General features: G+C 40.3%; 1 protein-coding gene across 3 annotated transcripts in view; it reads left to right on the forward strand.

Moving 5' to 3' along the window:
* The first annotated feature begins 575 nt into the window (after positions 1-575).
* LOC116300661 (dopamine receptor D1-like) overlaps positions 576-21,624 on the forward strand; it is a 54,018-nt gene continuing 32,969 nt past the window's right edge. Inside the window, exons 1-3 of one of the 3 annotated variants that reach the window (XR_004197644.2) lie at positions 576-751; positions 1,928-2,175; positions 2,317-4,858. The gene's annotated coding sequence lies outside the window, so the exon portion shown is untranslated. Of the gene's footprint in view, positions 752-1,220; positions 1,303-1,927; positions 2,176-2,316; positions 4,859-21,624 lie in introns of those variants that run through there. The other 2 variants (XM_089024323.1, XM_089024324.1) reach the window with 2 other exon arrangements.

A 21,624-nucleotide genomic window follows, 5' to 3' on the forward strand; every position in this document is an offset into this window, starting at 1 on the left:
AAAGTGAAATTTTAGAAAACGATAAAGATGTATTGCAAGCAAAGCGACGCAATTAATCAAGTAGGAGTAGTACTCAAGGATGAAATAATTGATATTAATATTTCGCAAGTTTGAAATATAAAAAGATTACCAACTGTAAAAGAAAGAGAATCAGATTAAATTTAATGCCAGATAACAGAAACAGATAACAATTCATTTTCTACAGCCTAGAACATCAAAATGCAAATTTATTTATAATACAGTTGTCGTCTTCTGCTTCTCGCTCTCGTTTTTCCATCTCTTTAATTCTTCCTCCAACTTTTCGAAAGAAAAATCAGGGATGAGACCAAGCTTCACACAAAATTATTCATAACTCGAAAACTAAAAAAAATCGTGAAAATAATAATTTCTCTACTTCGGATTTTATGGTCTTATCCTCTTAAAGATCAAAAGGTGTATAAATATGTATACGGTTCCCTAATAAAAAGGTAATTCAGCGGATTCACGCTTTTTTCTGTGCGTGTACATAAATCGAAAATTGCACATATAGCCTCCCAACTTTGAATTAATTTATAAACAGAACCGTATTGCGTTATATACTTGAGAATCCCATTTAAAAGCCAAGGAAAGTTGACATAAATATTGAATCCATTCGGGACTCTCATGGGACTGACAACATGAACTTCTTATACGAGAGATGCTTATTAGATAGACCTTATGGGTTCAGCCTTTTATAAACGGACTGAATGGAGGACTATTTAATTAAATCAAGGTAGTTTTTAGAATTCCTTCGTTTTCATACTTACATTTATATAACTTTTTGCGTCTCCGTTTTTCACCTATATATTCTCTTAGCGTAATTATAGTCATTTTTCATATTTGCACTTTTGAAATTATTAAATTTTTCCAATTGAGGAAGACCGTATTTGAAACGTTTTTTTTTTTCCAATTTGAAGTTGTATGGGCAGCTGAAAATTGCTGGTTCGCCTCGCATTTTATTCAAGAAATATACGTATATATTTTAAAGGCTCAATAGACCTCATTGAATGTTCAGTGAAGATTTTTAAATCCATTATATGATTATCAACCTTTTTCCTTGACTTGACAGCTTTGGACTAAATTAAAGCTTAGGCTTTATCTGAAGCGGATTAAAAGCAGCATTAATTATAAATAATAACTGTACGTCATTTCGTATTTGTAATCATGTAATTTAGATGTAGTTCAATTTATGCACGCGTTCAGAAACTCGCAAAAAGATAGGTCCGCGATTCCCTGAGTCGTATTGAGTCAAAAGCACCGCGTTCTTTCATTTTATGTTGAAAGGTAAGAGAGCTTGTTTTTGCTAAATACAGATTCATAAAGTATGATTTTATTCTCTAGATTCAATTATTTTTGCAAGAGGTTTCTATTCCGCAGTTATAGTAATTACTACACTTAATCATTACCATCCGTTCACCAAGTTGGTATAGGGAGTTTTAGCACTGAAAAACTGTACTATTTTTTTACACGGCTGATTAATATTTAAAGAGAAAAATCGTAATGGCCTTCAAGACTGAAAGAGTGGGAATCCTTAAAGGATTTAAAATTTGGGTACACGATAAGCATCTCGAGAAAAACTTTACAAACTTTATAAAAAATAATATTTCATTGATTTTGGCTGTTTGATTGTAATTCCAATGTCGTACGTGATGTCGTTCTCGGTAACGATCTTTATTCTTTTCGTAGAATAAAGGTTCATTTTTCGCTCTATAGCAATTAAATTTAATAGAGCTACCAAACTACCATGTATTCTTATCATCTCCTAGTAAATCTATTACGTCAATTGGTTTATTAAATTCGTGTAGACTTCTTTTTCAATAATAAAAAAACTGACTATAGAATTGAAATTGAAACCCTGAGATAACTGTGACATTTTTGCCATTAATAACACTTCTTTCATTGTATTCAGACTCGTTGGTGATTTAAAGAAAAGCAATCCATTCAAGGCAGCTGTCTTCGTCCCAAGACATTCACCGTTTTCACTGTTTGTTCAACCCTGTACAATCTGTCGGAAAAGAAAAGCTCTCTACAGCGTTTGTCTATTTTGTCCAAACATACGGCGTATAAATATTCTTCAATTGTGATAGATTTTTCATTGAGGAGACGAGATTGCGTTGTTAGAGGACCGTTCGACGCGAGTGGAAGAACTGAATTTACGTAAGTATGTTATGTTATAATAATCCTTTTTGCATTTTTTAGTTTAAAAGTACATTAATGAACAATATTTTTTTTGAATATTATTTTTCTCAGCGTCTTATATATTTTTTCAAGTAACTATTGGATTTCTTTCTTCTTTAGTCCATAAATAATTATCGACTCAGTCCTCAGAAAGTAAAGTTTCTGTGCCTCGAAGGCTTTTCTCTGGCTTCTGTCGACGTTCTCTGTAATATTATGGTGGATAGATAGATTGTAAGCTTTAAAAAATGGCAGCAAGATCTAACTCTTCGTTTCATGAATCGACGGGTATGAACAATAACTACTTTAATTCTAAAAAAATAAGGAAATAAGTTAAACTAAGTTACTGTGCGTTTTACCTTTTAGTTTTGATTTATTTTATTTTTGAATAACTTCAATATATAATGATAAATAATGAAAAGAGCAAAAATTCAATTACTATTACTGTTACAAATTCAAAATCACCTACTTTGGGTCTACGAAGTTAGGATACAAATTTGAATGAAATATTAAATATCAAGTAGAAAGGAAAGAAAAGGAAAGGAAAGTACTACTCTGATGTCTTTTCTTGCCATAAAGCACACGGAAGCAGCCTGACTACATGAAAACAGAAAAAAAAAATGTGCGTGCTAATAATTACTTGATTTATGCAAGCTATGAATACCAGCATATTTTCCTGTTATTGAAAGCAAGAGTTTGTATAGCTGATTGCCTGCTGGTAAAACAGCTACCACTTCGACATCTATCTTCTGTAGTGTCGATACCTTTGTTTGTGTTCAGTGATTTTTCAGGTTTTTTTTTTTTTTCATTTACGAATTTCTATAAAACGGCAGATGTCTGAGAAATAAGGGTTAGAAATCTAGAGAAACTGATGCTTATAGTAAAGCCTTTTGAAGGACCAATGCTTAGATTCCATTATAAGAGATCGTATAATGATGATGCTTGGTGTCCTCGCCTCTAGGGGTTTGCATCAAGGCTCACCAAGTCTGTTTCCTTTGATATACATCTCTTTATTGTGTAGCACTTCAATCGATGGCCGCCAGTTATCATTATGTCAACGCTCAGTTACTAGTTCGAGGTACTTATAGAAAGTAGGGTTTTATAGAATGTTTAAGAAAAGGGACTTTTCCTGCCTGGTGGTAGACGAGACAGTCTCAGCTATATTGCTAGATTTGCTTCTATACGTGAGGCTTTGAACAATTTGATTGTTGTGCAATAGAAATTTTAAAGTGCACATAACAATGACCTCAGGATAGGGATGCTTGCACTAAAACATCTCAAACAGCGCGTTAATAAATAACAAAAACATGAAAACAGATTCATCTTAAGCCCACCTCAAGCGGTGGATTTAGGAAAACATGATTGCGTTCTTAACCCAAAATCCCTCTATATTACGTACAAGGTCTGTATAAATTTAGGCCAGTTATATATGAGATGTGTTTAGTCAGACGAACATAATATCCGTAACTATTTCTGCGAGGCAAAAAGGTTGATGTTTTTTACGGATGTTCAATCGACTCATTTCCGATAGCATGGCTCAATTTAGGTCTAAGAGGAGAAACCGCGGTACAGGCGGGCAAAATTATCCACTGTAATTTATCAATATATTTTCGCGCCCAAAATAAGCTTAACTATGGTGGGAGAATTAACGCGTACGGTGTACTAAACCTTTAATGAAGATTATACTAACTCACTGATAATGATCATAGCCACCAGGATAGCCGCAGTATCTTGAAATCTAAGAGAATATTGGCTATATTCTGTAGTATACTTCTATACAATCATTATCTTAGGGACCGACGATTCCAATTCAATAGATCAAAAGGAAGGAAAGATAAGACATTTATACTGTAATAGAAGACAGGCAATTGATTTGATTGTGTTACGTTTATACAAATTTAAAGTATTTAAAGACCTCAGGATCGTTTGCTTGAATTGGTATAGAATTGCAGTGGATGCTTGGTGCATGAAGTAAGGAAAATGGGCATGAAGGGCTGTAGGTAGTTACTTCGTCAAGTTTGTCCCATAATGTACTTTACGATTTGAATCAAGAAAGAAAGAAAGAAAGAAAGAAAGAAAGAAAGAAAGGAAGAAAGAGAGAGAGAGAGAGAGAGAAAGAAAGAAAGAGAGAAAGAGAGAAAGAAAGAAAGAGAGAAAGAGAGAAAGAAAGAAAGAAAGAAAGAAAGAAAGAAAACTTAGGAACACGAGGAGTTGCCCAGTGTCTCCAGCTTCTCGAGGGTTCTACAGTGTGCCCAGCTTCTCGAGTGTTCTACAGCTTCAAGAGTGTTTTTATCAGTACAGAGACATCACATAGAATATTCTTCAACGATTTTGCGCTAGCGTGTCTCTTCCAAAAAAAAAAAAAAAAAAAAAAAAAAAAAAAGCGTTAACCCTTTAATTTTGCACTAATATACCATGAACTAAAGATGAAAACAACATAATTAAAAAAGTGTGGAAACATAGGCAAAAGATAGATCTTAAGAAGGCTCGTTTATTGCGGTACATCAAAGAAATTACCGCAAATGCGCAGAAGGCGATTTTCTTTATTTCTGAAAAAAATTAATCATGTTGTAACTAAGATACATCAAGGGGTTGAGGGTAGATGAACCACTTTTAGTCGTGGTTAATTCATGTGAATAAGCTCTAATTAAAAATGAAGGAAAAAGTATACATGAAGTGTTTTACAAAATGTATTTCTCCTCTGCTCGATATTCAGAAGTGATCGTTGTATGGATATTACCAAAAAACTGAAAGTGCTAGGTAATGAAGACAAAGCTAACAGCACCAACTGATGCACGCATTCGTTGTTAGAAAGAAAAAAAACAAAAAAAAAAAAAAAAAAACCCCGGTGTTTGTTCAACGTCTTAGTAAACATTTCATTAAATATTTATTATAATTGTTCTTTTAAGCTATAGCTCAATGAATATCGGTAAGATAAAGCAATTTAAGTAAAACCCGAAAAAAATTAACGGAAATAGAAACTTAGTTTGGCAGAATGGGTTGATATTAAAGACGTTTCTAGAAATATCAGACGTGGGAAATAAGGGAGCAAGCTAAGATTACCTATTGCATATTTATGAATTATAGAAAACTAATTATCAAATGATTATGACGCAGACGCTTCGCAACTAAGTATAGCATTAATGATATCCTATTATAAGTGATGTCATTAGTAGATCAAATGAGCGTGGAATTAATTATTCAGTCTTCTTTATCTTTATATTGTTTTTTATTAAGTGCTAGTCTCAATTATTAGAATTCGTTCGGCAAGTTTCTAGCTTATGCAGTAATCAGTAAACTGGGATATTTAAGGGGAAAAAAGTAGGTAATTTATTTTATATCGATAACGCAGTGATTCACGCTGAATAGAATTGCCATTTAAAATTTGAATTCAGAAGTGAAATTATTTTCGGAAGATCCAAAAGAAAAACTAGAGAAAGATGGAATTCAACTCACATATGATGATCATGTGCAGCGATAAAACCCAAGATCACCAAGGTAAGAGGTAGAGGGCATAAGAATCTCATACCATGTTTCCCAGGTCTCCACGGTTTGCTCATAACAATTCAAGTATTAAATTCGAAAAACCTAACTACTGCACATCTATTTTAGTCATCTCGTTTAATTTTTGATCACTCATTTATGAATTTGAAGCAGCGCAGCACTCCTTTGATGTGTCACCACCGGAAAAATTAGCAACCGACGCTTAAAACGATCAGGCAAAGGGGCGTTTTACAAGGAGAAAGTAAAGAAAAACTGTCTGCTGGAAGTTATCAGATATGACGTGGGTTAAAAAAATAATTCGATGATTTTTTAGGCCCTGCATGGTAACCATTCTGAATATAGAAACTACCACAGAGACATCACTGTTTTTTTTTCGGTGTGCATAACTAACTATTGAAAAAAAAAAAAAAAACTATTGGCATTTCCGAGGTTGCGCGAAATCTGGTGACGAGTAGGATGCGCGTTGAATCATGGCGCTGTTTAAGGGGACGCCATTATTTTCAATATGGCGGAAGGGTTATCAAACTCGCTTGAAAAATAGACCGAAACCCAAAGTAAATGTCACTCAATTAACAAAGTAAAACCTGTGAAACGAAAACTACGAATTGCGTCGCTCAAAACAGTCACATGATTGACGCCATTATTTTCAATATAGCGGAAGGGTTATCACACTCGCTTGAAAAACTTGAAACAACGGTAAATGTCACTCGAAGCAAAAAGTAAAACCTGTGAAACGAAAAAGACGAATGGCATCCCTTAAACGAAGTCACATGATACGATACAGCGATCAGCGTGCTTCCTATATACTCGGAAAGGCCAATACCAGACTGACGCGAAAGCTGAGCTCTGACTTCCTCAGTCAGAATCAATTCAGTTCTTTTCTTTTGTCTCTCTACCTGTCATTTTTCCAGAATGTTCCAGAATTTTTCCAGAATGAAAATTTCATATAAAATAATAAATAAAATCATACAAAAATAATCAACGTTCTGGTTGGGTTACCGTAGCGCCGAATCGACAATTTGACTCATAGAAAATGAGAGCGAGAAGTCTAATTGTTTTAGCATAAACCTACTTGCTAATATTAAAGTATTGAAAACAAAAAATGAGACTGAAAACTTTACTGTACAATGCGACGGTCAACCGGCAGCACTGTTTTCATTCATATTTGCGAACTCGACTCGAAGTATTAAAAAGCTTAAACTTGCTCTATTTTTATAGTTATATTATTATTATTATTATTATTATTATTATTATTATTATTATATTTATATTATTTATATTACTTTCAAAACTCTCTTTCCAATGTTTTTTATCTTTTTTTATCTTTTTTTTATCAGTTCTTGGGATCATTTTTCTTATTAATGAGTGATAAACTGAAATAATTTATTTACAAATACTTTGTTGTCAGATCATTCAAAGCCGCGCCATGTTTACAATTTGCTTAATATAAGATTCTTGTCAGTTAACTTGCACTTTCTTTACTGTTTCGTCTATTCTTATCGTTTAAAATTCTTCTTGAATACATGTGAATAAGTTGTCTTTTGGATTTTTTCTGTTCTTTGAGGGAATGCTTTTAAAATGCCATCATTATTTCCGTAGTCAGTTGTTTGTCCGTCGTAAAGTTTGCACATGAAAATCTCAGTGAAATCTGACGGCCGCTTTTTTCGTGTTAGAATTGCCATAATTCTTCAGTTTTTACTTATCTGTACCGTTCAAAAGATCAATTCCTTTCCTTGATGCAGTCTTGCCTTTTCTACAATCGATTTTTAAAGTTTTTTAGAGAACAAGCAGAGATTTCGACGAAACTTGACTATGCACTTGTTTGTTTTTCGCTACTCGCTATCTATCACAGGATAGATAGTGAGTACTTTAGCCAGTCAGATTGCAGGATTCGTGATAGTATGCTAGTAGGTTTATGCTAAATATCTATATATATATAACTTCAATATATTTCTCCTATACCCGCCCGAATCGCGAAATAGCGACCAATTTGGATAAATATTGTTAAATTAAGCTTCGTATTCTTTTGGAAAGACACTAAGCGGAAAGATTTTAAATTTTAAAACCTCGGCTAAATGACGTTTCTCCTTGCAATTTCCTTGTCCGCCATTTTGTTTTCCCCTGCACATCAAGGTTTTGACGGGAAAATATGCATGGGATTGACTCTTTTTCCGAATACACAATTCGCGATTTGATTGGCTAATAACGCTTTTTCCTTCAGATTACCTATTATCGGCTCGGTGTCTGTGGAAGTGCCGTATTTAAAGTTCAGCGCTCTTTCGTACTCGAATAGCAATTCAAATTTGGGATTCTTGTGAAGAACTTTGTCAATGAAAGTCTAATATGATCGTATTGATCGCTTGAGATTTTAAGTCGAGTATAGAAACCTTTCAAAAACTTAGCATTGCAAGTTCAACGTATAATATAGTAAATCTGATCATGGGTATTTCGGGTTTTTATACGCAATTCCCTGGAGTCTGGCTGAGTTCAAGACAGACAGAAAGAAAGACAGACAGACAGAATGAATGAATGCACCTTTATTTGAGGACGATAGTTTCATAAGTGTCATACACTTCTTTACATGAAAGTCGTACTTCATAAGAAAGAGATTTACATATAATATGTGATATATTTAAAAATGAATTAAATAATATGAACTATATATATATAGCTATTAAAATGCGTATAAATGATAAATATAAAGTGACTAGGTACTATCCGACTGCCAATTAGACAAATTCTTATTAAAAACTAACCTAGAGGATGAAGTTCGGATATGTGAAGGAATAGAATTCCCATAATTTAGCTCCTCTGTAAGAGAAACTTTTTTTAAGGAATTCAGTCCTTGGAATGGTTTGAATTTCTAATTTATCTTCGATATTTCTCAATTTAGATTTATAAGCATTTGAATCCTTACTTTTTGAGAAAAGATCTTGTAAATAAGATGGAGTATTGTCATGCAAAATATCATACATCATGAGAGAAAGGCGCTTTTCGCGTCTTATAGCCAAGCGGTCCCAATAGACATTTCCGATTTAGCGGCATAGGGAAAGTATATTCCGCATTCTATAATCCGACCGGAATAGCATAAATTAAAAAGAGCTATCATTATTTTATTCCAGATTTAACCAATAGAATTTTCAAAACTCCTTATCTTACTGTTTTCTCAGCTAGTACAATGTATTATTAGGTAAATAACAACTGAGAAAGAAAGTTTGTAACTATTTTTACTGACGTTACTCCTTCGTCTTACTACTATGGTCCTTAATAGTCAATCCTCTTACTACGAAGAACTAATGTCCCAAACGTCATATACTTATAAACTTTATCATACACCTGTTGTATTCAACGCACCAAAACAGTCACAACTGACTAGTAAGCGCCAGTAGTATCAACATATCTTGAGATTTGTTTACAGTATTAAGCTAGGAATTTTTCTGCTCTTACTAATATAAACATGTGTTACGCCAGTTTGTTTTACTTTTCCGAAAAGTATATCAAAAAGAACATATATAACATTACAGTGTTTTTAGAATTCTTTTCCTTCTATTAGCAAGAGCACCACAAGTTGCTATTACAAAGGGTTGAAATGGGCTCATGTGTCAAAAAATATCCGAGGTCGCTGAGTACATTTTCAGGAATCCAATGGCGTGCTCTACGCGGATACGAAGCGACCTTAGCGCTCTGTTGGCATTCTGTTGTCGTCTGTTGTAAGCAATACGCCTTGGAGTGATAAGAGGTGGGGCGATAGCGTATCCCCCATCAGCTAGCAGCCTTGCTCGTCGTGGTAGATTCCTTCTTCTTCCATGGCCTATAGCAGGAAGCCGTCTGTATGACTCCGCATCGTTCATATGCCCCGGAAATCTGCAAGACGTTTGTTTACTATGAATACGTGTAGTACTAAATTTTGCTTATGTTTGTATTTGTTTTTACATGCAGTAAAATAGCAGCTAGATCGAAATACTTAAGCACAACATGACAACGCTACTATATAGCAAACGTACCCAGCTACAAAGAGTACTACCAAACCATCTGCGTCAACAATTAGTTGTGTACTCATAAAATGGTACTTTTTGTCACCTCTATAAGTCAAGATTACAAGCTCTTCTTCTACCTGTAGTTGGCACCCGAGGTGTGTGTCTCGGACGGGTAACTTCTATACCAATTCTTCGTACAATAGCATCAAAGGATTCTAGTGTTTCCCCGGTCATGTACCAAAAGATGTGTGGATGTCTTCGTGCTAAACAATAAACATCTCTGCCACTGTTACGATGGTTAAGCAGCAGATTACCAAAAAGTCGGGCTAGGAGATTAGCTCCCGTTGGTGCCGTAGAGACAAGCGCAACGAGTGTGATGAGCAGGTTCCCTATTACATGCATAGGAAATAAAGGGACCAAACGTTGTGGTCTTTGAAGACTCAATTTTATAGCTGCAAAGATAGACAGCAGGGTTACTACAATAGTAGTATAGGGGATGGGGGTTCCAGCGCAACGACCACCGGAGGATTACCCGTCTAAAGTACCCCCCTCGATTCGTACCGCGATTACCCGCATCCCGAGTTTATGTAAAATATGTTAGTCTATATATGGAGTGCGAAGATTGTAAAGAGTTTGCTTATGATTTCTGTGTAAAGTGCTTGAAACCCAAGTTTGTACTTACTAAGCCAAATAAGTATATTTGTTGTGGTAAGAAAATGCAAATAGAAGACGACACGTCAGCGCAGTGTTACGAATGTGGTAAGAATATTCGTAATGCCGTACCAAATGCTACCAAAGAGCAATATTACGCCAATGGAGGTCGTAAGAAGACCCCATACAAGAGAATAAAATACTTCAGGGACTGGATGAGTCATATCCAAGGTTATCGACCGGTATATTTAGACAACGAAGTAAAGAAGAAAATCATAGACCACTTGGAAGAGCCAACCCCACAAAGTCTACGGAAGACATTGAAAAAATTAAAACTAGGGAAATATTACAAAGCTATTCCCTATCTTTTGTCTGAAATTACCGGTAAGTCTATTCCTGAGGTTTCTGATATGACAAAAGCCGAGTGGATGTTTTGTCGGCTGGATAAGGATATTCCTTATTACCCTGACGTAATCTACGAAATATTTTACAAAATTGACCCCAACCACCCCCTGTTAGGATGGATTCCGAGAAAATAGTGGACGATTACGTCACATGTTTTTAGCCAATCAAAACCTTCACAATTTTCTTTCACATTTGTGAAAACGTTTCACATTTGTGAAATAGATTTGTGAAATTAATTTGCATATGAACCAGACAGCCGGCGTTCAATATGTAAATAGAATCCTGTTTTGTTTTTTTCAAAGCAGATGTTTACTGAGCAAGCTTTCTTTGAAGCTCTTCTTTTGCCTCCTGGTAGATCTTTTTGCGAGATTCCTCGGAAAGATCTTTTACGACTGTTTTTTTATTCCTTATGTCCGACTTTAGTTTCTCGTACTTTTCCTCTTCAGCTAAGATAAGCGAGAATTCTACGTCGTCTATCTTTCTGTCACGCAAAGCCTTTGAGACAAGGTCAGTGATCGTATTTACTTTAGCCCTTGACAGAGCTATTGTCGTGTCATGCTTGGATATTTTGCTTGACAACTGTTTCATAATACCCGTAGCAACAGCCGAGATAATACCACAGGCTGCCCCAACGCCGGCCAAAGGAACGCCAACGACTATTCCAGGTCCAGTAAGCGAAGTAGCAACGCCGGTGCCTGTTAACGCCACGGACATGGATCCTGAGGTTATCGCAATCTTATGTAGCGTACTCCGGGCTCTGACGTACTTTTTTCGGACTTTTTCGTAGTGTTTTGCTTGTCCTTCCAAGTAAGCCAAGATTAAGTTCGCTTTATTCAGACGAAAGTTTTCGGCGTTTAGTTCGTTAGGTGTAGTATAGGGAACATCTGGGTACAACTTAGGTGCTGATGGTATAACATCCATTATATATAGTATGTACGACGCTTTTGGGAATGATATTGAGGACCAGCCACATCACGATAATCGAGATTACTGGAATTGGAGAGCATTTAGGAAGATGTTTCCGCATGCAGACCCTAATAAGCTTGAGCGTAGACCCGATGGGATTTACTTCAACGGCGAAAGAATGTACAGTAATGCGGACTTGGAGCCAAAGGCGACCGCCAAGCATCCTAAGATTTTACAACCAAAACCCGTGCATAAAGAAAGGCTACCTAATTTTCCAAAGAATCTATTAATAACCAACCAGGATTACCCATTTTACGATGCTGAAGGTGGTATAAACAACTTTGATAAAATAGTAACGCATTTAAAGATTCCAGTGGGTAAGCAAACCTTTGACGTAGTAATAAGGGATATCTTTAAGGATTTTAAGCTTAAGCACACTTCAGGAAAAGAAGCCCACGAATGGTTAAAGGGGCCTAACTTTAAGTACTGGCCGCAGCAGTTAAACTTTGCCGTCTGGGCGGCTACGAAGGGCTGTGGGGTTGCCACGGATATGTTTGACATTGCCTTCCTAAGGTTCCACGTTGCCTTTACTATGCGGCGCATATTGAAGGAGCTTAGCGTACCATTACCGGGGGAAAAGCCATTTAATAGAATGAATAACCACTACGATTCCGCTGCCCTAGAAAGACTAATGAATGAGTTTAAGCCGCAGCAAAAAGACTTTCGTTATCGGGAAGGCGCCACGCATGGCTTGGGTATTATCTATGCTTGGCATGTTGACGGCGTGCGTCCGGCAGACATGTATCATCAAAAATACCCCGGGGTCCTAAAGTTTTACGACTTGGGTGGTCGCAAGAATGACGTTACGCTGATCAATAGGATTGAGACAATTTACCCCAGTCCTTGGGATCCGTTTGTATTATTAAAAGGAAAAGGCTTAAGAAACCTAGCTCGAATTAACCGCAGCATTGAAGCATTCGTCTACTGCACCCTGGGAGCGCAGGTAAATACCCGCAGCCCCATTGTTGGATCCCAAGGTGCTTCGCGGGAAACGCAACAGGAATTCCTTGTCCTGTTTGAGTCCGCAATAATAGAAAATGACATATCCAAGTCAGTTCAAAGGTATCAACTTGCGGTGCAACAATCCAAAGTGCGGGCTGGATTACGCTTTGTCACCTGGTCGTTGGTTGATGCCAAGTAATTTGGTTATCAACGCCAATTCCGTCGTGGGTTATAACAACAAGCTGCAGCGAGCTACTAAGGATATGATGTTTGGGGTAAATGACGTGAACTCTGACATGACCAAGGGCATTCTTCACTTCGTAGAGAAGCCAAAAAAGTCACACGAAACGAAGCTACCCGTAGTTAAGAAACCATCAAAGCATATTCCCGCAACCATACCTGAGGAATATGACCATAACTTACTAAAAGCCGGCTTAGCCACCGCAGGCGTTGGTCTAAGTTATTATATATGGCGATGAACAACCCCTACGTAGCTGGAGTAGATTGTGCTTATACGACTTACACAGGCGAGAAAAAATACACCCAGGCATCTTGGGTTGATGTCACCGGAATGTCTGTAGACTTGAACTACTCAGGAAAGAAGTTGATAATATGCAGCATTTGCATTGGCACGAGCAGCCATGCCAACGTCGGCTTTAGGCTCCTGGATGAGAATGGCGTACTGCAGCCTATGAGAAATAAGACAAACAACAGGGAGCCTGCGCATTTCTCCGTAGAGCCCAACCCAGCCAGCGCCGAAAATCTATCGGTTTGGACTTTCCACATGGTCGCCGATTGCCATGGGAAGGTAAAGCTGCAAATGCGCGTAGATGACACCGGGAGCGTTTGCATAAATAGTATAGAAAATCAGAGAGATACGGTTTATAATCACAAGACCATTAGCACTCTTACGGTAATGAGTCTATAGAAGGGAATTTATTCCCTGAAATATATGAACCCACACGCGAAGGAAGATTGGTTTCTACATTTTTTGGAGGAGAAGGACTACTTAGAACAGCATTGGCATGACACCGGGCTGTGGGTGAAGGTTGGGGGCCTGGGATTGATCATGTGTACCATTAGCATTTCGACGGGGTATTCGTGTAATGTCGGGTTTAGGATCGTTGATGAGAATGACCATCCATTACTACCCTACAGAAAAAAAGATAATAATAGGAACCCAGCCCATTTCTCGTCGGAGCCCCCTCCAAGAAGCGGAGAAGACTTAACGCCGGTAACTTTTCACATGATAGCCAATTGCCAATATGCGAAGTTACAAGTTCTCCCCAACGACGTTGCCTACCTTCGGATAAATGCCGCCCCGTCAAGAGATTCCCCGACGGATGCCACTTGGAATCATAAGCCCATTAGCACCATGAGCGTGCTGCCGCTAGTTCCGCATTATCAAGGCGGTGCGAATACTATCTTTACTTATCCCCAGTCGAGGACGCCTCGGGCGCCCGACGACGATAAGCCACCAGTAATACACAAGGATAAGATTAAGCCTTCATCTTCTTCAGGAGTACCACTCCAATAGCGACAACCAAGATCCAAATGTTGTTGCCCACGAACTTCAACAGTTCGCCGCTGGCCCTAAGTGCCAAGGAAACAACCGAACCCAGCAGCCCAGGAAGACCGGCTGCCATCTTTTTTCCCAAGTCCGTTAGTCCATTGCCTAATTTCTTTACGCCCGCGCCTGTAGCCTTAAGCGCGGATAGGATAACTCCTACTACGGTGCTAATAGCGACCGCGAATGCAAGGGGAATACCATACTTCAAAAGGGCTCTTTTTACCTTTTCCTTGGTGGTAAGCCCCAACTCCCTTTCCAGGTTTTTCTTTTGCGCCTGTAATTCCGCGACTCTTTCCCGAAGGGTTTCTAGTTTTCTTTGAGCTGCTTCCCTTTCCTCTTCGGGACGAGTCTGGTCCGCAACTACTTCTCGCTGCCGCTCTATTTGCCCCTCCAGGTCTTCGATGGCCTGATCTCTTTGCCGGATTTGTTCTTCCTTAGTGTTGATTTCGGCAACCAACTGCCGCCGTTCCTCCAAAGAGCCGGTTATGGTGATATGCAAGCTTTTAGCTTCTTCCTTGCTCATATCCAGGTCTTGCAGGGCGAGCTCGAAGGCCTTTTGGGCTTGGTTCCTATCGCGAAGAGAAATGTCTCTTTGTTCTCTAAGTTCTAATATGCGTTGATTCTTGTCGTCAAGTTCTCTCTTTTGAGCATCAAGGAGTAGTCGGTTTTGCCGCATGTAATCTGCTTCCCTTTCCTCCATCGCTTGCTTTAGCTCTTCTACTTCCCTTATCGCCTCAAGACCTTTTTGTTGCCGCTGCATTATGGTCTTAACTCTTTCGACGGCTTCGTCAATATTCTCACTATTTTCTCTCATTCTTTCGGGTAAGTTGGGTTCTCCTAATGCCTTTCTAAGGGTTGGAGGAATATTTTTATCTGCGTAGTATTTACCATTTATGTCCCTGATGACATATGGATGAGCATTAGACCTATTTAACCTTGCTACTACGACTTCCCTGCCCCATTCGTTATCCGCGTCAAACATTACTTGGACTTTGTTTGGATCCCAGTTTGGGAATTCTTCCTTGATCCTATCAAAGTCGTCCGGGGTTTCTTCCATGGATTCGTCCATTTGTTCCTGAACCCTACTAAGCCATGCAGCGCCGGGGGCTTCGGGGATGTTGCCGTCCGGACCAAAGCTGGTTTCCGCGGTTTTGCTCCTAGGAGGTTTCATCATCGTCTTACTACCAAAGTCGATGTTATCGAGCTTTATGTATTCTGGTATGGGTTTGCCTGGGTTCTTAGTGCGGTATTTGTCTAGGAAAGCCATCCAGCCGGCGCGGGCTCTTTTTCCAAACCGACGCACCATGTTACCTCGGAATTCCGTGGGGTCGTTGGTTTTAGGTAGTAAAGACTCGTATTCATCGTCGTCAATGTCGACTTGACCTTCTTCGGTGGTGGGATCAAAATCCGTTCCTTCTACTTCCATTATATATGATAAGCTCAAAGTTAAACCCCAACGTATTACCTAAGCAGGTTGGCGGACTGAAAGCAGAACGCACCTTTCACCGGGTTACCTTTACCCCCAGCAGCGCTAAGCCAGGGGAAACCCTGTACGTAGGCGTGCCCCGCCTAACGGATAACCTAGTGTTGGTTCCTGGTACCCTGGCGCTAAGGTTTGACCTAGCAGTACAACCAAACACTGCGGACGTGCGTTACGTCGTCAATAACGTGGGTAGAAACCTCGTTTCCAAAATACGCGTAAAGTTCGCCGGGGAATCCTTGCTGGACTTGAACAGGTATGATTTGTATACCACGTACAAAGACTTATGGTTGACTGCATTTGACCGCGCGCAAAGGATAGAGCAGGGAATCGCCAGTGATGCCATACGCAAGGTAAGAAGCGCAACCTCTGGCGCCTCAGGAGAAGACGAAATAAAGACGGCTTATGGTACTAAGCATGTAGTTCCATTAGATTTCGAAGTTATCACGAACCACGGTGCATACTACCCAAGGCAGCTAAGCGAACTGCAGTTCGAAGTAACCCTAGCAGATACTACGAACATTCTGCAGGGAAAGGACGTAAGTTCCTCAGCCGTCCACCCATACTCCGTTACTAACTTAGAGCTACAGTATGAAACGGTATACAGCGAAGACTTAGCACGTAGCGCTGGTATGGAATACAGCGCTGGGAAGGCTTTCCTTTACGATCACGTCGTGATGTATAAGACCTTTAGCTTCACGAACAACGTCGAAGAGGTCATCAACCAAAGCATTAACCTACCCAGACGCAGCCTTACAGGGGTAATGTTACTGTTTGCAAAAACATACACGGCAGGATTGCGTGACTCTGAGGCGTTCTTTAATCCTAACATCACTAACGTAGGCGTTAGCATTAACGGAGTGCCTAATAAGGTTTACTCACAAGGGATAAAGCCTGAGGACATGTACCGGGAAGTCGCGCGTAAGTTTGGTGACCAAATTGGTCCAAAGGAATTCTTTAAGGATAAGTATACGCTGTGGATCGACATGCGTACAACGAACGACGAAGACCTACATGGTCAGGGTTTACGCCTGGTAAATACTCAGGACGGCATTACGTTGGAGATCAAGCGCACCAAACATGCCAGCGACACTACTAAGATCAACGCGTATATCTTCGTAGTCTCAGACGCGCAACTGAGCGTAGAAATGAATCAGCTAAAGAGCGTTGCCTATTGATTCGTGCTCACTCATCCTAGTGTCTAGGATATTTTTTATAAAAAATATCGTTGGTATATAATGCTTCGCGTATTCGAAAACAACGAAACCAAACTGCAATGCATAGTGCAAGGCGATAAACTTTACTTCAAAGCGAAGTCCGTGGCGTTGGCGTTGGGTTACGTAAATTCCAGAAAAGCGGCGTCTGATCACGTATCAGAGGAAAATAAGGTGCTTCTTAGGTCTTTAAAGGGTGTAACTCAGCGTGACACCCTTAACGCACAACCCAATGCCGTGTATTTGACGGAGGAAGGTCTTTACGAATTGATATTCGGATCTGAAAAGGCTGAAGCAAAAAAGTTCAGGAAATGGGTGTTAGGTGACGTTCTTCCTACGCTAAGGAAAACGGGTAAGTATGAAATAGAAAGGCGCTTTGACGGCCCCAACAAATTGGTGTTTAAAATTGAGAATGAGTTCGACTTACATAAGAAAGTTGTCGATTACATCCGCCGGTTCCACCCTATCCTATTGCTTGCACCAGGTCTTGGAGAATTGCAGGACTCTAGCAGCAAAAGGATAATATGTTGGCAGAAAGGTTATCAGGCGGGTCAGCCTGACATTTTAATCCTTAATGCACATAAAAAATACAATGGGTTCTGCCTGGAGTTGAAGACACCTAAGGGTAACGGGGTGCTATCCTCTAAACAAGAGGAGCAGTTGAATAGGTTTGACATGAATGGTTACCTAACTATGGTGTGCAATGATTATGACCTTATATGCAGGGAGATCGACTATTACGCGGAAGGCATTCGTGTGCCTTGTCCTTGGTGTGTTAAGGCTTTTAAGACGCAGGGGGCGTTAAGGACTCACCAAAGAATATTTCATAGATATAATGATCATTGAACAGACGCACTGGCGTGAATTAGTCCAAGGCATCACATACAAAATAAAAAATTATGTCGTCTTCGAAGACATCAGCCGTTTAAGGTTGGTCCTCGAATACGAAGGGAAAGAGTGTACCCTGTGGGCACCTGACTGTGTGCGGTATGTAATCCAAGGTGAAGAGTACACGCACATACGCAGCTATGGTAAGGTTAACGGGCGATGGAAGTTCGACGTTGAACGTAGGGTGGATGCTAATCCTCTGTGTGATTAGATAAGTATTGGTCTGCTTCGGCGGACCTCATTTTTTCGGTAATTTCAAAGACTGACACGGCAATTAAGGCGCCCTTGAAACCACCTTGCAGAGTTACTTCGTTTTCTCTTCGTAGGTGTCAGCTAAGGTTCGCTGTGCTTTAGGATCCGCGGGACACCAATGCCCCACAAAGGATCCTTCGGAGAATACCCTGTCGCAATGAGGGCAGGTGTATTTTTTACGTGGCTTGCAAGGGGTAATGCAGTCGGCAGGTGGCTCGCATGTAATACAGTCCATATATTGAAAGGGTAATTAGAAATCCTCCCAGAAAGGCAGCTGCGTAGGCTAGCATATATCCTAACATCCTACAGGGGATATCGCACGAAGTCCTTAACGGACTCCTTAGCCCACGTCGCTATCGTTATCAGCGCACCAAACCGTTCTGCACGCTTCAGACCGCACATTTCATCGTACAATTCCTGCACGCGCTCTTTTAACCGGTCTATCTCCTCCCTTTGCATTTCTATGGTGTCTCTTTTATCCTTTGCGTCGGCGACAATTCTTTGCATTGCTTCCACTGGTTCCATCTATATATGAACCCAGATCACATGCCTTGTAACGCTCTGATAGTAGGACCCACCGGCTGCGGAAAGACCCAGTTCGTCGTGGAGCAGCTATTAGGACCCTTTAGATACCGCTTCGACTATATCGTGCTATTATGCCCCACCTACGTGAATAACCGCACCTGGACGGGTATAGGAGTGAACGATGACGACTTCTTTGTGGACATACTGGATCCTAACGAGTTATCCAGCCATCTTAAGTTCTGGCACAAACAATTCTCGTCTCGCGAGGCTCGACGAGCGAGTACGCAAACCCTCCTTATACTGGACGACATCGCCTGCGGGGACGACGTAAAAAGACGCACCTCCGAATTAGTGAAGCTCGCCTTTAGCGGCAGACATGACAATATCAGCGTTTGGTTGCTCTCGCAGCAGCTTACCAGCGTCTCTAAGCCCTTCAGGGAAAACATAGGTTCACTTGTTGTATTTTATACGCCGAGCAAGTCTGACCTGGAAACCATCCTTTCTGACTACGGCGGTGAGATATCCAAGGAACAGTTATACGAATACATGCGGCACCTAAAAACGCACCAACATTCCAAGATGATCTTCTCTTTGAGGTTTCCTTATGACGCTAATGTATATGGACATTGAGCAGCTCTTAGATGAAGTCCCCACACAGTTAGACGAAAGTAACCTTAAGGAACAACTCAACATCCTTGTGTCTTCGGGAAAGTGCAAAGAAATGATAGGCAAGGAACTTACCCATGAACAGGTTAATAAGTTGTCAGAAGAGGAGGTTAAGAAGTTCCATAAGAGGTACGAGGCTGCCCTCGCAAGTAAGACCACGGACGCCGTAGCAGACTCCGCTATCCGACTTGCAACTAAATTGCTTGGACTTGCGCTGCCCATAGACGACGTGGAGCAACTACAGAAGGACATAAGAGATGACTATGTCATATCCCAAGAACTTAAGATAACCTGTGGGTGGTTGTCTTTGAAGTGCGGTAAGTTAATGGCAGTCGCCTCTGCGGCACTTCACGTAGCTCAGCACGTCGACTTGAAGGAGGTACTGGTGTCTTGGAAGGACTTCAAAAAGGACAGAGAAGTCGAAAGGGTATTCAAGGCGGCACTTGCTGAGGTACCTAGTCAAGTACCTGCAAGTGACTTATCAAGTACTTAGTCAAGTCGTTCGCGGGAATTACCCAGGTCGCCTCAAGTACCTAGTTAAGTCATCCTTAAGTACTTAGTCAAGTCGTCTTAAGTTACTTATCAAGTCCTTCAAGTCCTTAGATATAAATGAGTGAACCAGAATCGAAGGCAGAGCAACCTCAGGAGGAGCAGAAGATTACCAAGGCTAAATCTCCAGGCAGAGTTGCCGCGGGAAAGAAGCTCGCAGAGATGAATAAAAAGAACAAAGCTAAAAAAGAAGAAAAGGTGGAGGAAGAGGAATCCTTTATTAATCCTGGGTACGTCATTGGCGCTTTGGGAGTTGCTATAGCAGCAAGCAGCCTCTACTTACAATGGTGGGCTACGAAAAAGGTAGAACCACCAACATATTACACACCTGTGGAACCGGCTGTTAGAAAAAGTAAGATCCCTGAAATGGAGTAATAACCTTCTCGCTTTGTAATATAATGTCAACCGCGTTGTTGAAAACTGTTGAAGAAGCAGCTATCATTACTTCCATCGTTGCGGGTATTGGTTGGGTAGGTAAGAAAGTGCTCAAAGAAGACTTTACTGAAGACCCAAGCAAGAGCTTCGCTAATTTTGCTAAGATGACCGCTGCCGTGGGCGGGGCTATCATGGTAAAGGATTACCTACGGAAGGAAAAGTACCTCCCTACGGTGTAATATATATGGCTAGCGTGGTCGTAGGTGGAGTTATTGCAGCTTTAGCATTCACTGGAGCTAATTATGGTGGTCAGTATTTGGATAGATTAGTTAGAGGCGACAAAAGCGGCGCCGCTGAGAGGAAAAGGCACGATTTAGCGCTGGAGAAATATCAGCGGGACGTGGCAGCTTGGAATGAAAAAAGACAAGCTTACAGGGATTGGTTGGACAAGAACTACCAAGACAAGATGCAGGCGGATAAGAACTTCGAAAACACAGACTACGCCTTCAAACTTTATGCGCAAGCACACCCCGCGGCATTAACGGGGTTAAGAAAGCCTCAGTTCAAGAATTACTACCAGCCTTCTAAGAAACAAAAAGACAATGAGTTGGTCTTTGTAGGAGTCGCAGGGCTGGCGGGAGGCGTGGCCTTGGCGTATCTAGTATAATGATCGTCTTTTTGGAAAGCGACAAGAATAACTTTACCACTTATCTGAATCCCCCCATCAAAGCCTGTAAGGTAAGGTTGGTTAGTTGCTCTTTGTACAATTCTTGGTATAATTTAATTAATGGCTTTGTCATCGGAACTTCCGGCACCAAACCAAAAATACCAGATTCCCATTACACCCCTATAACACTGGCTAAGGAGCTAGCAAAGCATGGATATACTCTTACCACAGGATTACCCCATGAAATGAAATTCAAGAAAAATAGTGGAAGCGCTAATTTAAAGGACAGTTCATTGGTAGAACTCCTGGGCCTTACTAGTACCACAATAAATAGCGGCAATACATATGATGTGAAATGGAAAGTCGCATCCTCTTACGAAGTCTATTGCGACTTGGTTCATAGTTACAACAATGGAGAAAAGTCTTCTCTTATGTCCAAGTTTCTGCCCCAAGGTAATCCATTTGACCCAGTGGAATACACTCCCATTTCTTTGAGCTATGACTTGTCTCATTTGGTAGAAAGCATAAACATCACCATTAAAGTGGACGGAAAGACGGTGGATTTTAACGGACGTAAGATCAATCTTGTTTTGGAATTCATATAATGGGCCGCGTAGAGGACAAACTTAAAAGGATTTACTATGGGCCGGAAGGCTATTGGAGAGGAGCGTCAGCTATCAAGAAACTCGCGACCGCGGCCAGGGTATCAGACGAAACAGCTAAGAACTGGTTGAAAAAACAAACCCTCTGGTAGGTTTATCTTCCCGTGCCTAAGTACATTCCCAGGCCCAGCTTCACCG

This window comes from Actinia tenebrosa, unplaced genomic scaffold, assembly GCF_029948245.1.
Source record: "Actinia tenebrosa isolate PJP-AT-01 unplaced genomic scaffold, QUT_ActTen_1.0 PGA_scaffold8__29_contigs__length_14323225, whole genome shotgun sequence".
In the NCBI taxonomy this organism is placed as follows: domain Eukaryota; kingdom Metazoa; phylum Cnidaria; class Anthozoa; order Actiniaria; family Actiniidae; genus Actinia; species Actinia tenebrosa.